The sequence below is a fragment of the Vanessa cardui genome, chromosome 9 (genome assembly GCF_905220365.1).
Source record: "Vanessa cardui chromosome 9, ilVanCard2.1, whole genome shotgun sequence".
Lineage (NCBI taxonomy): Eukaryota > Metazoa > Arthropoda > Insecta > Lepidoptera > Nymphalidae > Vanessa > Vanessa cardui.
The window spans coordinates 14,409,553-14,426,594 of NC_061131.1; positions in this window are offsets into that span (position 1 = coordinate 14,409,553).

The window sequence follows — 17,042 nt, forward strand, 5'->3', positions numbered from 1 at the left end:
TTGAAGACATATTTTTACTATGAAGTTCAAATAGCAAAATACTTGATATAATAAATTTAAACCTTTGAAATCAACCATATAAACGATTTCCTAAGCCCATTGTCCAGTATAAGCCATTCGATACCACCTGTTCTCACAATTCACACAAAAATAACTCAAATACTTTGGCTCAATTCCGATCTATTGTGAGGAAGAAAAATGCTCTTTTCTTACGTTCGCCGTCTTCCTATTGTGCACAGGTATTCAGTAAATTAACTCGGTCTAGACGGGTGACCCTAAAATCATATTCACAAAGTTTACTGGGCTTGTAACCTTGATAAAGACTACTGTTGACCTTTTTATGTTTTAGTTTTTTATATATAGTCTATTATGAGTTCTTGATGCTTTTTCAAATATATAATAATTACAGTTGTGGTTTGTTTACTGTTAGTTTAGTATGACTGTCGCTTCGCCTACTTCTTATAAGTTAAGTTAGGTTTTATTTAGGTATTTAGTAAAATTAAGATGTTTTAGAGCTAACATAGCTTACGCTGACGATAATAAATGTATAACATACTCGTCGGTAATGAGATTAACAGAAAAGTTTGTAAAAACATCATTATATAGTATAATACAAAGTTGAGCGACTTTGTATTATTGTTTGTCCATATGTATGCTTATATTTTTAAAATTATGAAACGGATTTTGATGCGGTTTTTATATATAGATAGTACGATTCGAGAGGAATGGTAAATTTAAATACATACTTATTAAAATGAATATAATATAATTTTAATAATTTAATATTGTTTATTAATATTTATCGCAAAAGAGACTTTAAAAATATAAATACATATAACCTTTTCTATAACGTGTCTTTAGTCGGTATAAAGTAAAGGTCAGTTAGTTTTACTAGATATTCATTTCAATCCATTAAATTATAATGATTCGTTTGCATTGTATCTAATTAATGCAAAAATATAAGGAAAACAGATAATTAGATTGAATGGTTCCGCACTGTGACTTCTTTTAATGGTTGCCGGAATGCGTTTTCGTCGAACAAACAACGAGTTATAGGCAGGCAAATGACCTTTGACAAACGTGATGTTATTTCAAATATTTTAGATTGTTCTATTGTCTTAACTACGATTAAGTTATGGTAAATACGTCTATACTACGTTGCAATTACGTTTGTTGTTCAATTTTGATATTGAGAGATTTTAATCTGATACTGGTAGTCGTGAGTTAGATATTCAAAATTATGTATATTTACATTAATTTCGATATTCACTGTACAAGTAAAGGTAAATTTATTAAGGCAAGGTGATTGCAATCCCGGTAGTGTAGTAATTAATTACCTTTATTATTTCAATACGTCAATAAAATTAATAAAATTACCTGGTTGTGTTATGTTACCAGAAATTCTATATTTTGTTTTATAATATGAGAAGAAAATTATATGTTTTTAGTAAAAAAACAATGCGTTTTTTTAACTTTAATACTATATTGAACTTTTATATTATTTAATGCTAATAAACATAAGTATATATGTAGCCTATTTGTCTTCTTTATATTATGTAAGATGCATTTACGTATATTATAATACATTGAAGTAAATTCTATGTATATAATAAGTTTGCCACGACTAATCGAAAATAAAAAAATTAAACAGTGAAATAAATTTCCAAAAAGGTACAAACATAAATTATCGCCCTATTTCTAATATTAGTATAATCGGAACAAGTATTTCTTGATTAATTATTTAATCATGCTTTATTAATGTTTTCTTAACATGAGCTTTTAAAGTAACTAGGTTACTATATTATAAAATGTTTACTAAAAAATATTTTTAATTAATGAATATGTTATGGTGATAGCAATTGCCATAACAAGATATCACAAAGAACAGGTCATTAATAAATAAATTAAAAAAAATGTGTAAAGTTATCGTAAACTGTAGTGAGTTCAATAGCTTTCGGTATAGCGGCTAAATTATTCACAGATGTCGTTTGATCTTTGACACGCTTGCAGTAAATCAACGAGTGAGGCTTGTCGCGTCGCGCACACGCAATGAATTAGTGCTTTACCGGCTTTACGTGCATTGTTTTACCTATCCAAATATGTTGCTATACTATACCTCTATTGGCCTACGTGGGATGATCACATGAGCTCTATACGCCAGGGCACTTTCAACGTATTTAATATCTAGGCGGCAATAGGCTATTCGACTGTTTTAAAATACATTTTATTTTATTAAGTAGAAGTTAAGGAACCCAGTAAAAGTTGTGTTTTTTATTTCTAGTACATATTTGCCGAAAAATATCGTATTAAAAATTCCATATTTAAAAAGCGCGCAAAAACGCTATTTGGACAATATGGCGCTGCAATGGGGTCGGTGACGTCACTTTCCTGTATTTTAATCTGTGGTACATATAGTAGAAAAGCAAAGTTTACAAAAGAGTGACTTCATCATATGCCCGGCCAATCAGGAGCGTTTTGTGTCACATGACAAACGTTTGAAAAAATGCATTTTTATTTATGGATTTTTGAATAAATAAAGTATTATTTTCAACTTTCGTTAGTAAATAACCATTTTTAAACTCATAATATACACTGATTACAAACATTCACAATTTATTTTTGGCATTTTCAAATAGCGTATTATGCAAGGAAAAAGATTAAACTCACCGGACAGCAAGATGATGAAATGTTTGAAACTGGCATGCGATATTGATTTAAATAATTATAACATTTAATGTACATACGCATCATAATAAGGTATTACTGTAAGTCGACTTAATACATTTCACACGTGAGATACGATTATAAGCTGGAGTAGAAAATGTACGTTGACCATATTCCTTCTACCTTCATTAAGGCTAATATTTGTTGTTGTATAATTGTGACCCAATAAGGCTAATTGATGGATTTTAATAAAATATGATAAACAACAGTTATATTCAGCAATAGTTTATATTCAGCACCACCATACGTGAGTTTGAGTTTTTTATATTATGTGTGTGGCAAATGGACCACCTAAGGCAGATTGGTCATCGTTGCAGATAGGCATCCTATCACAAATGGAGCTTAGTTTTCGAAGCTGGCGTACTCTACATATTGTAACTCAACAATACGTAGTCGATTTGCGGTAGAATATTTGATGAGTGCATTTCAAATTTTAAGAATATACTCATAGTTAAATATAAATTGTTTTAAACATTTCGAATTGTAAACACAATGAAAATTTTGAACAGTATGTCTTTCTATTTTAGTGAGCCGCATTAAACAATTCATGCAATAAAAAACAAACTAAAAAGCAAAAAGAAATTAAAAATACAAACAGGTAACGTAGACGGTTGGCGTCGGTCCAGGCACGCTGCGTACTTTACAGCTGAATTATGCTGATATTGTTTATCTGACTTCGCTGCCTACCTCCTAATGTCTACTGTTTCCCTGGTACCGTCGAATGTTTTATTATACTAGTAGCACGCCCCGAATTTCCACAAGTTATGAATAATGTCGAAAACAACTATATTATTATCAATAAATAATTGTTCATTATTACTTAGACCTGAACTTAACAAAAATCAAAAATACCTATTGATTTTGACAAGGTGTTATTAAATATGAACGTTCCAATTTCCACAGTCTATGTCACGTTGCCAATTTCTTAGCACTAAAGCTGGGCGATTGAGCTTTGCTCGCCAACTAATACTAAGAGGTCACCTCTCGCAGACACCTCTTGTAGACATTTGACACTATAATGGGCCTAGCCAATATTTGCGTGATAAGTATACATTACTTATGTTATACAATCAAGTCTTTCACGAGCCTCTAATCAAATCAAATTTCTTAAGATAATGAGCAATTGTGCTTTAAATAATATTTGTAATAAAGTATAGTTTATTCAAAAAGTGTTAAATACCAGAGGCCTTGACTAATTTTAGTATTAAATGGCGTGCAATTGGTAGAGCACCAATCAGAGAAAAGGGAGATACTGATAATCTTAAGCCCTTTGGGCTGCAAGGAAAAATTACAGCTCGAACCAAAGGCTGTCTAAGGATAGGCGAAATATAACGGGAATTTTCTTTAAATTTTTATTCAAAATATGTTAATTTTGCATAAGTACTTTATAGTAGTTAAAATAATGGTAGCTAGGTTAGGTTACTCACTGGAGCAAGACTTCGCACGAGGAAACAAATTAAGGAGGAAAAATATTGCATAAGTCATCAACTCTTTCAAAATTCTAAGTCTGTGAAACGGTTTGTCGCTAAGTGCAGCTGTTAAAAAAAGTATTTTAATCGTGTTGTAAGGTTTTTTGTTATAGGAATAACTATCCTGTACGCTTAGTGAGTAGTTATCGTAAAATAGAGATTCCATTTCACACCTGAGTGGAGTGTTCCACGACTTCCTGCCTCCTTCCGCTGCAGACAGAGGGATGTACGAGCATGAGTTTTACGGTCTCTTAATGTTCTTTAACATATGTTAACATAGCTTTAATAAAATAGTTTAATAATAAAAAAAAACAACTAGATTAAAATAACTACAATAATACTTCATTGTAAGCAAATTTTTTGTTTTGTAAATATAACAGGAAAATATCTTTAAGAAAAGTGAAGTCTTAAGAGACTTATTCTAGCCTCTTCAAACTTTACTTGTTTCTTAAAGCCTTATTGAGATGTAATGGCACTTCTTCCTCAGCGCCGGAAGAGCCGCCATTTCCGTGCTCCACCTGTCGCCATTCGGTTTCCGGTTCGCTCCTTGACCGCACTAACAGCTGACAGAGTAACATTGTTTTTTTTTTTCAAAAAGTTTTGTAAGGTGCTAGTCAAACGCTTTTCTGGCGATGAAGTGTAAGGTTTGTTACCCTCGAACAATTGAATATTCTTATTATAAGTTTACATTTATTTACAAAATTAGTAGAATCCAAATTAACTTGTATAATTTTTTGAGACTTCTAATTAAAAGAGATCATTGCTATCTATCAGGCATTGGCCGGTTTATATTTAATTGAGAATTAGTTGAAATCATGATATGTTAAAAAAATCTTTATTTATAAATATTTTATAAACATTAATGTTATGAAATTTATTTGGAATTTTGGATGGCATTATAAAATTATTAATATATATATTTTTTAATATTTGTACGAAGTGTAACTCAGGTTGATAGAAATTGATATAATAAGTTATATATAAGTAATTAAGTTAGTAATAACAGTTCATGTGCTCGCTGCGCTGTTGCGATCATTCGATAAAGGCACAGCGACCAAAAATAATGAAAGTTTCATCAAAATCGATAAATTTTTAGTCAAGTACGATCAAATATGTTTTTACATTTAACAAAGTTATAGCGCGATTTAAAATACAAGTAACGCCATCTAGTTTTACACGAGTAAAACTATTCAACTATACCAATTAGAATGTTCGCTTTGATTACAATAAGCATATTATACATATATTATGGTATGGTATGTATAATAGGTGGTAAATGGTACATTTGAATTAACCAGCCGCATCTTAAGTACCATAAGCGCCCGGGTGCATGGTTTTATGGCTTACTGCACTTTCAAGAGACGTGTTGGGGCGTCTCATCGATGATCCAAGAGTAGAACATGAATCAATAAGTCGACCTAGACATGTATATCTATACAACAACGACAACAACAATCGCCTGTAAAAATCCCACAGCTGGGTTAAGATCTCCTCTCTTTCTGAAAAGGTTTGGAACATATTCCACCACGCTGTTCAAATGCGGGTTGGTAGAATACAAATGTGGCAGAATTTCTATGAAATTAGACACGTGCAGGTTTTTACGATGTTTTCCTGCACGGCGGAGCACGAGATGAATTATAAACACAAATTAAGCACATGAATATTCAGTTATGCTTGCCTGGGTATTGAACCCGCAATCATCGGTAAAGATGCACGCGTTCTAACCACTAGGCCATCTCGGCTCTATATTATGCTAGGGATCAAAACCTCACTAACCCTATCTTGAATATATCCTGCCTTAATAAGGGAAATATAAGAAGCAGTTCGATTAACAAAACACTACGTTCATATCATAAATATTATTTTTATTTGCTTATAAATACGTATGAATTTAGGGGAATATCAAGTACAGGACCATTACCACATATTACTGGCAGTTATCGCGAGCCCGCGGCGAGCGTACGGCGAAATTTTATTAGAGCGCCGATTGGGACAAAAATACATTTTTTTGTTACAAAACAGCAAAATCGAAAAAAAAATCAAATTACTTGAATTGTAGACTGTATGTATATATTCAAGGTTAAAGATAAAATAATTTATTGAATATGTTATAGCGGCTTCGCTCCGGTGATCGTAGTGAGAGGTTATATTTCATATTCCATATAAAAAAAACAATATAAATATTGTTAGGTCCTAAGATTAGAGTTCAAATTAATATACTAGTACTCATACTACACATTGTATTGCGTATACTTCGTGATTATGTAGATAGAACAGCAATATAGAAACAAAATAGTATATAATTAAACAGTCAGGTTTCAAAAAAAGAATCTATAAGAATGATATCTCGGTATAGTTGTAACTCTTAATGCATTAAATTAGATAATCAATAAATTAGAGTAATAAATAACTTTGACTGTACTTAGAACAGTAGCAATAAGTCATGCCAAGTAACCTAAGTTAGTGGCATAACGATTTTTAATAATGCCCTCAGATTACATATTATGTATTTAATTATTTAGCCGTCTTAGGATAAAACTTATTCCAAAAGTTATTTATAAAATCTGGTTCTATCATAACAAAAAATGCTGCAAGGAACCCACGATACCACATTTATGTAAGCAGGCGAACACAAGGAGCTATTAATATCTATATCTCATTTCCCGAATATTTAAATGTCCATTTTATAAAAAGATATCAGATAAAAAAGGAAAAACGTTATATTTATAGGTGACAGTCTTAATAACAGTAGCATCGTTCAGATTGCATTATTTACAGCGCAGGTAGTTTGGCGGACGGCCAGGAGATAGTACAAGATTTTTAAGCTTCTCGTATTTTAGTGTCATAAATTTAAAAACATAATTCGCTAAAAAATATGTACGAAAATACGGTAGCATTTCATTCGGCGTCTAGTTCGGTCGACATCGTTCGATTGTTATTGGTTGTTGCTTATTGTGATATTCGAATGCCGTTCGGTATAGTGAATAACTTAAATTACTTGGTGGTAGGGCTTTGTGCAGGCCCGCCTGGGTAGGTACCACTCACTTATCAGATATTCTACCGCTAAACAATAGTGCGCAGTGTTGTTGTGTTCCGGTTTCAAGGGTGAGTGAGCCAGTGTAACTACACAAGGGACAATGCATCTTAGTTCCCAAGGTTGGTGGCTCATTGACGATGTAAGGAATAGTTAATATTTTTTTACAGCAATTTGAGTTATCATGTAACAGTTTTAAGAAATGATAAGAAACTCAGAAGTTACTCTATATCTCAAATATAGGAGCGAACTTACATATATATGTAAATAATTAAATTTATACGTCGTACATAATTTTCCGCTTTACTGTTAAATGTTTTATTTATTTCAGTCTGAGAATTTGTACAACTGACCATTCCACTAATGATATAGATACGAACGTTTATAGGTTTGGTTGTTTGTTCCTAACGCGAAAACGGTTGCAAGGTTTTGGTTCAGATTTTGATTTAAGATATCTTTTACCCTCACCTAACTCCTACTCTACGCGGGTCAGCTGAAAATAGTAGCGTATATAGCTGTAAGAATTGTCAGTACCTGTTTACGTTTAAGGCAGCCTGTAACAGTTAAGCGGCGCCGCCCCATTACCTTATTCACTACTTATTTTATGCAGAATGTCATAAGAGACGGAACCAATACTTAGCTTTAATTGTAAAAGTATTATGATCTATAATTAAAATTATACAATGAACAATCTAATACTTTAGTTAAAATTAATTATAAGATATTTATTGGAGCCTTTTTGATTTTGTAGTTTTTATTTAAATGAATTCTATCATTATCATGTTTTTCTGATTATTTGTAATTATATTTATATTTAATATATTTACCTTAGAGGTTTTCTATTTAATACTCATGAAAGTATATATAAATGTATACATTAATTTGTTAACGTTACTGTACCTACATCAACGTAGCAATAAGCTCATATATATAAAACTTTGCGGCGTTTGAAAGAAATCTCTTATAAAGATAATTATATAATTTTAATACATTTATTCTTGTCAAATATTTTTAAGAATATAAAATTAATAAATTGTTCTCTTTGCATGAAACAGTCCTTTTAGACAACAAGCCTATGAGGGCCAATAAAGACACGGGAGGGCGCGTTAAGCCAGTCACGTTGTTTTTGTAAACAGGCTACCTTGTAGCGGAGCCGAGGTTTGACTTTGACGTCGCCCGAAAACAAGGTTATTTTTTATTTTATTACGTTTTTCGAAATGTTTTTTAAGAATAAATTATATAGACTATAGATTACATCCATTAACAAGTAAAAATTCTTCTGGTGAACACACCCAATATCGTATAGAATAATATTTTTTCAACCAGTTACTTAACGAAGGGTTGTCGGTTTGGATTGTGTCTTTGTCGCCGATGTGCTATAAACCTTGGGAAGAGGTTATGTCCGGTGTAGGTACCGATAGTTGCACTGGCCCACTCACAAGGGCTCTTACAAAGTAAAAAACCAAGAGTGGGTGAAATCTACTGAAAAGAACCAGTAAGCAACTTAAAGAAAATAAATTCAAATAACAAAGGTTCAAACACACCTAAAAGTACTCTGGTGTTGAAGACATCCATATGTGGTAGTTGCTTTCCATTACCTGAACTTCCTGCAAATTTTCCCTCAATTCTGAAGCTTGTGTTTTTAAAATTTGAAATATCAGTATGATGTTGTTCCTAATTTAAATTCGCAGTAGACTTTCAGAATACATGCAGCATCGCTATTGGCAATTGTCCGAAACGCAAATGACCTTCATGCAGGGAGATTAAAACATACAGACGGATAAATGTGAAGCAGTTAATATTATTTGTCTCGACGATCCCACAGGTGATTCAGCGACCCTTGCTAATTTGTAGCGAAACTTCGTTAGATCGGGAGGGTAGGAACGCTCATAATATGTTTAACTGCCTAATCTCTATAATAAATCTTTTTTACGATTGTACATTAGTTTCAAATTGTTTTTTTTTTTATAGACGACACTTAGTTTTGATATAGGAGTCTGTAGGTTATAGTTCGGGGAAAGGAGGCAAGACGAGACGAGAGAGTAGGATAGAAGAAGAGAGTAGGAAAAAGAATTTGTCGATTGTTTTAATTGGTTCACTTGGTGGTTGGGCTTTGTGTTATAATGTCTGGGTAATTACAACCCACTGATAATATTTTTGACTGCCAAGCAATTATAGTATATAAGTATTGTACCTAGTGTTCCAATTTGAAGGGTGAGCGAACCGTTGCATCTATTGACGCAAGGGGCAAATCCGAGTTCATTTAGTCACCTACATTGTGATAAACAACTACAGCCTGTAAATTTCCCACTGCTGGGTTAAGGCCTATTCTTTGTGAGGTTTGTAACATATTCCCCGTGCTTTTTTAAATGCGGTTTGGTGGAATACACATGTGGCAGAATTTTTATGAATTTAAACACATGCAGGTTTGATCACGATGTTTTCTTTCACGCACGAGATGAATTATAAACACAAATTAAGCACATGAATATTCAGCAGTGTTTGCTTGGGTTTGAACCCGCAATCATCGGTTAAGATGCACGCGTTCTAACTACTGGGCCATCTCGGCTGAGTGATGTAAGGAGTGCTTAATTTTTTATACGGCACCGTTTTCTATGTGATTCTTACTTTAATCTTTCCGTATTAAAGACACCTATGTAAAATGAATTGGTCTTTAATAAATACTGATACAATTCACTTGTTTAAGCACGTTTGGTGTAATAACAAGTACAGTTAATAAATAATTTGTTATTAAATTGTTACAAATTTGTGCTGTTATATAATGATGATGCTCTTGTGTGGTCATTGAATCTTTTTATTTAGCAGCACAAGTTGCGAAGTTTTATTTATTAAGTTTTCAATTACATTGATGGAGGGATACAAGATTTTTACTTCATAGCAGAAAATGTTTTATATCATTTATTCTTAATAAAAAAGAAAGATAACAAAAGCATTTTCGATAAGATGAAGTAATTTTTTCCTAATTTCGCTCGCTCCTGTAAATGTACAACCCAGGGCACTGGCCCTGAATGCCTCTAGTGTAAATCATGTGTGTGAACTTAGCAGATCATTGTCCAGCAGATCACAATTAAATGTGAGTTCTGTTAGCATGCAGAAGAGTTCTATAGTTCCTGATAGTTTTTAGGAATAGTTCTGGCGTTTTTACCTTAAAAAAAATTTGTCGACGAAATGATCTGCTAACTTCCCGTAGCAGATCATTTCCCAGCAGATCAAAAATAAATAGGATATCTAAGCGCATATAGCTGAGTTCTATAGTTCCTGATACTTTTTAGAAATAGTTCCGGTGTTTTTACGGGGAAAATCGTGAAAAAAAAATAGTAGGAACATAAAACGACTAAAAAAACCGTTTTAAACGTTTGAAAACATTTTTAAAATCAGGAACTCTTTTATTTCTGGTATAAAGTAATGATAAATATCAATTTAAACTCGCAATTAAGTTAAAACAAATATTTTACTGTCAGCAAATCATGGTAGAGCAATTAACTTAAAGGAAAACTAAAATTCAATGCTGTGAGATCTGAAACAAAAAACTCGTTTCGAGTCGAAAAATTGCGTTTCACAATCAGCAAATCATGGTAGATCAAAATTAAAAATTCGAAAAATTCCAATTACAACGATTTCAAATTAAATCATCGCTAAAGGCTAGAACTCTTTCGTTTCTTACATGTGTACCCATATGTAAGAAACGAAAGAGTTTTAGCCTCTCGAAAGAGTTATGGAACTGCAACTTGGAACTCTTAATTCGAAAATTTTTCGAATTTTTAATTTTTCGAATTTTTAATTTTTATTAGCACTTAGCGATGATATAATTTGAAATCGAATTAAGTAAAATTTTTCGAATTTTTAATATTTCAACCATGATCTGCTGGCACTTAAATGCGAGTTCTGGACTCAAAAAGAGTTCTAAGTCGCAGTTCTGATAGCCCTTTGTAAAAAACGAAAGAGTTCTAGCCTTTAGCGATGATATAATTTAAAATCGAATTAAGTAAAATTTTTCGAATTTTCAATTTTTCGACCATGATCTGCTGGCACTTAAATGCGAGTTCTGGCCCTGAAAAATATTCTTTGTCGCAGTTCTGATACCCATATGTTAGAAACGAAAGAGTTCTAGCCTTTAGCGATGACTTAAGTTTAAATCGAATAAAATAAAATATTCCGACTTTTTAATTTCTCTACCATGATGTTTTTTATTTCTCTACCATGGTCTGCTGGTACTTAAAAGCGAGTTGTGGACTCGGATTCACTTCCATATTACATTTCTGATACCGATGTGTCAGGAACTAAAGAGTTCAGGTCATCAGGCACGATCAGAATGTAAATTACATTGATATAACAAAAAATTGGCTTTTCAACAGCTCTACCATGATTTGCTGATTGTGAAACGCAATTTTTCGACTCGAAACGAGTTTTTTGTTTCAGATCTCACAGCAGTCTGTGATAATGGAGGGAGTTCTAGCCTTTAGTGTTGATTATTATAATTTTTAACCATTGAATTTTAGTTTTCCTTTAAGTTAATTGCTCTACCATGATTTGCTGACAGTAAAATATTTGTTTTAACTTAATTGCGAGTTTAAATTGATATTTATCATTACTTTATACCAGAAATAAAAGAGTTCCTGATTTTAAAAATGTTTTCAAACGTTTAAAACGGTTTTTTTAGTCGTTTTATGTTCCTACTATTTTTTTTTCACGATTTTCCCCGTAAAAACACCGGAACTATTTCTAAAAAGTATCAGGAACTATAGAACTCAGCTATATGCGCTTAGATATCCTATTTATTTTTGATCTGCTGGGAAATGATCTGCTACGGGAAGTTAGCAGATCATTTCGTCGACAAATTTTTTTTAAGGTAAAAACGCCAGAACTATTCCTAAAAACTATCAGGAACTATAGAACTCTTCTGCATGCTAACAGAACTCACATTTAATTGTGATCTGCTGGACAATGATCTGCTAAGTTCACACACATGTGTAAATCCCATACAGGCAAACATATTCATTTATATTCTTGTCTTTGAATGTAGGATCAGTAATATTATAAACTAGCCTGTGCTATTCAGGTACTTTAAAAATCATTGAGTTTGGTAGTTTTATATTGCTGTAGCACAGAAAGTCCTACAATCATTACTTTGTGGTAGGGCTTTATATAAGCCCGCCTGGGTAGGTACCACCCACTCATCAGATATTCTACCGCTAAACAACAGTACGCAGTATTGTTGTGTTCCGTTTTGAAAGGTGAGTGAGCCAGTAGAACTACAGGCACAAGGGACATAGCATCTTAGTTCCCAAGATTGGTGGCGCATTGACGATGAAAGGAATAGTTAATATTTCTTACAGCGTCATTGTATATGGGTGATAGTGACCACTTACCATCAGGTGGCCCATCTTGTCCGCCAACTTATTGCATAAAAAAAACCACTGGTCCTATATCGAGCTTCTTGTGGTTTCTGTTTCTATTGTCACTGGGAGAGTGTGGAATAGAGATCACTACCGCTCACAATTTCATTGAACTTTAATTACAGTTAGTCCCAAATACAGGACTGATCAATAATAAAACAACCATTAAAAACTATAACGCGTAATAAGTATCGCATTATAAAAAGATAAGAAAATTAGCAATAACGTAACGCATTTGTAATAATAGGTCGTAAATTAGATTTCAAAACGTCTAGTTAATGTGTTTATATGAAAATAAAGAACGAGTAAAATAGATGGAGTAGCAAGGTGATAGTCGGTGTGGCGGTGAGCGTTTTATTTTTCCTCGTTAATTATTTCAGCTAACAAGGTGTTGTTTTTCCTTATTTATTGCTTTCTGAGCGACGAGCGTTTCGAAGAGGCTTCTAAGTTTGAGAAATGGCTGCGTCGGTATGCTTGGGAGAGTGTAATTTGACAAGAACTATGCGGAGTAATAATATTTTGTAGGGATTTTTTAAAGGGGATTTTGAAAGCTTATTTGGATGTGGATTCGTTTTATTCCTATGTGTCTATTTGGTTTGATATATATATATACATTCACTTTTTATAGTTTAGTTTAATCAATATGTTGTTATTGTTATATTCATTCAAAATCAATATTATTAAGTAGGTCTTCATTATTCCATTAATCATTTTCAAGTATGATACAAGAAGTTCAGCTCAACTGTTGCAGAAACATTTTTTTTACTTCTCCTGTATATAAATAAGAAGAAAAGAAAATGTTATATCACCTGATTTCCGTCCTTCATTGGGCAAGATTAAACACACAATTACTTTAAATTTACATGTTAAAACGGTTATTAAGGCATGATAAAAAGTGTTGATTATTCGTTGATTTACATGTGAGCTTTAATTCAATTTTTGTATTTAATAATCTGTGCTACACAGATTATTTTGATTTGATTTAATCAAAGGTACTTTTAAGTTGTTTTTTAAATGCACTTTGTTTTACAACCAATTTCATCACCATCTTTCAAAATGTTTGAGGTGCATTAAAATCAACAAAAATACTAAAACACATTTATCGAAATTATTTCGTATAAATATGTTTACCAAACCTTACGTCCACATATTAGCAGGAACATCCCCTATTCATACAACATTATACAGGATTTTTATTATTATCTAAACTATCGTAAATAACTATAATCCAATACATTCAAATAAAACGTTTATATGGTTATAAAAATGTAGCGTCTTCACGCGTCGCCTCCCGTGCGATAGAATGTTGTTTTTTTCCCATAAATTCATAAGTTTTACGAGTTTTGATGTTGTCGACCCTCCGTCAGAGAGCGCTTATGTCGCGGTTATGGACCCAGGTGGGGAGGCCGTAGATTTATTAAAGGCTCTTCAAAAGCTTGTAGGAATATTATTGTGATGAAATTCTAATCTGTTTTTATCTTTAATAATATTGTGTAAGATTAATAAAAATCTGCTGCATTTGATTACAGATTGCGGACTCAGAGCATTGACCTTAATTACTATTTTATAACTCTGAAAATATATTTGATTATATCAAATCTAAGGATGGTGAAGAATATATAATGATGATTGGTGTTGAGTATGCAGAAATACTATAATTGCTTATACTTAATTTTAGTAAATATTTCTTTCTATTTTATATCCGAACGAAGCATTAGTTTTTAAATTAAATTTAAAATTTTGCAACCAGACAGAAAGTCAGACGGACAATAATTGAAAAAAAAAAAAAACGATTATTCTATGAATTTAGCAAAAAGCGAATATTTTAATATTACAAACAGACACGCAAATTTTATTATACGTATAGATATTGCCAATTATAGCTTTTGAATACCTACACTCTCATTACGACCTTTTAACACTGAAATTAATGGCATAGTTTTCAAAAAGGTAGCGTTCATAGTTTCAGGTTTTATAAATTTCATCTTAAAAATTTCAAAGTACATGACAAAGTTTCGTATGAAAACCCTGACCGTGCATACACGCCAACCCTGTTTCACGTAGAGCCGGGGAAGTTTCAAACTTTGCGATCTAATAAGCGACACCTGCAGTGTGGAGCAAAAATTGTTTCGACGAACCTAATGAAAACTATTAGCGAATGTGCATCATATATTTATTGTAGGAATAAATAAGCAACATCTGCGTCAAGTCACACAACTTCCCTTAAAAAAAAAAGGCGGGAGATTCGTAGTTGATACATTGAGAATTGCGATTATAATTTTATTATTACGGTGTAATGTGTATAATGTGTGTAATAATGTGATGATTATTTGTGTTGTGTCTAAATGTTTTTCTTTTGTGGTAGATTGATTGTTATTTTAAATTAAAGATAATTGTTTCAGAGGTTAACCTACTTCCTACTTCTGGTTCTAAACACATATAAATATATCATAATATAATGTTATGTTTATTAACAACTTTGAATATCGAATGTGTTTAACCGCAGTAATTATTATTGTATCTATACATATAATGAAATTGGAGGGTCTGTTTGTAATACTAAAATAGCCCCCTTTTACGCCATGCATGTGTATTTATACACGGTACACATACCAAAATAACATTTTTTACAATTATTGTCCGTCAATTTGTTCCGGCTAATCTCTGAAACGGCTGGATCGATTTTGACGGGACTTTCACTGGCTGAACTGATATAATAGGGAGTAACTTAGGGTACAATATTTTTTTTTTGTTATATTCAAAGGCGTACAAGGTCGCGGGCACAGCTAGTATGTATAAATATAGAGGTATACATAAGTTAAAAGCATAGTAATTAAGAGTTTTATGGCAAGAATAAATTTTTTGCATCTGGCATCTGAAGGGTAAGCTAGTGTAATGACAGACAAAAAGTTAGGAATTCACACTTCATTAACAAGGCTAATAAAGTCTAAAGGACTGAGGACAACGTGTCATCAAATAATAACATGTCTATTTTTACAAATAACATTTTATAAGTACAGATGTGGTATAGCATCTCATGTAAAATTATTAGGCTTAACAGCGTTTTCTAAATCCCCACTAAGGCTTATTTTAAGCGTCAGGTGAAACAATACTATATTAACAAAAACAGCTAATTAGAACAATGTAGTAAAACAAAATCGCATAGATATTGACTTTATTTTACGAATATGTAATGTTAACTCTACATTTATAGAAGTGTTTATTGCAACTTCACCCCCAATATATAAGTGGCAACATATAACTATGTGATAGTGAAATATTTTTTCGTAGTATTGATGAATAATATTTTGTAAATTTGTAGGCACGTAGCATAGTTATGATAAAACACATTAGCGTCGTTACGTCTGCCAACAGGCGCTGATCAAAGACCATAGGGCGACCATTCTTTGAGCATGAACGGGGATCAAATATATTTTTTTAATGATCATATTATTAATTTCCGTAAAATATGATTTTATTTTCTAATGAAATGAGTGTTTGGGTTAAATTACATTAGACTAATACTGCATGTTGGCGCTTTTAAGAATCGTTGCTCCTAATAGTTTGGAAATATATGTTGTTCCTATACTTGCTCTTTGAAAATTTGGGAAAGTAAGTTTTCAAAATTAATTAAATTGTACAGTGTCTCAATAGCGCCATTTAACAGACATTTCTGTTTCACTGATTAAAATTAAATTAAAATTAAAAACGAAGCTTGGAAAAGTTACTTCCGCCGTATTAGAAGACAGCCTAATTGTATTCCTAGGGATATTAAATTATAAATAAAAGCAAACGAAATTAAATATAATTTTGTTAAATAGAAACATAAATAATTAAAAATAAAAATAAATAAATTAAACACTACCAGCGGCTCGAAAAAGAAAATACACTGACATGAGAAAAATCGGCGAAAGAAAAACAGAGAGAAAAAACTTTCTTCTTTCGATTAACGATTCCAACTGTTAAAGCTTTTAGTAAGAACATTTATAATGCAAGCAAATCGTACGATTAAATATATAGATATTATAGTTCAGTTAGGATTATATTAAGATCGACTACACATAATTTTTTAACAATGTTTATTTAAATCATACAAACTTTTACTGTTAGATATAATAGGTGGCTTTCTCTGTGATGTTGAAGTGTAAGGTAGTGCTGCTTACTAGAGGGTTTTCCTTCCGTTTTTTAAATATATTATTTTGATAAAAACATGTTAATTTAAAAAAAAAGGTTTTTCAATTTATTGACAATTCTAGAAAGTTTTAACTAAAAACACCATAAATTTAACATTTTTTTTATTTCTAATCAAATTTCCTAAATGTAATTAAAAAAGAAATGAAGTTTTGTAAATAGTTTCATAATACATAGTCATACTAGGGATACATCTTTGATGTTCCC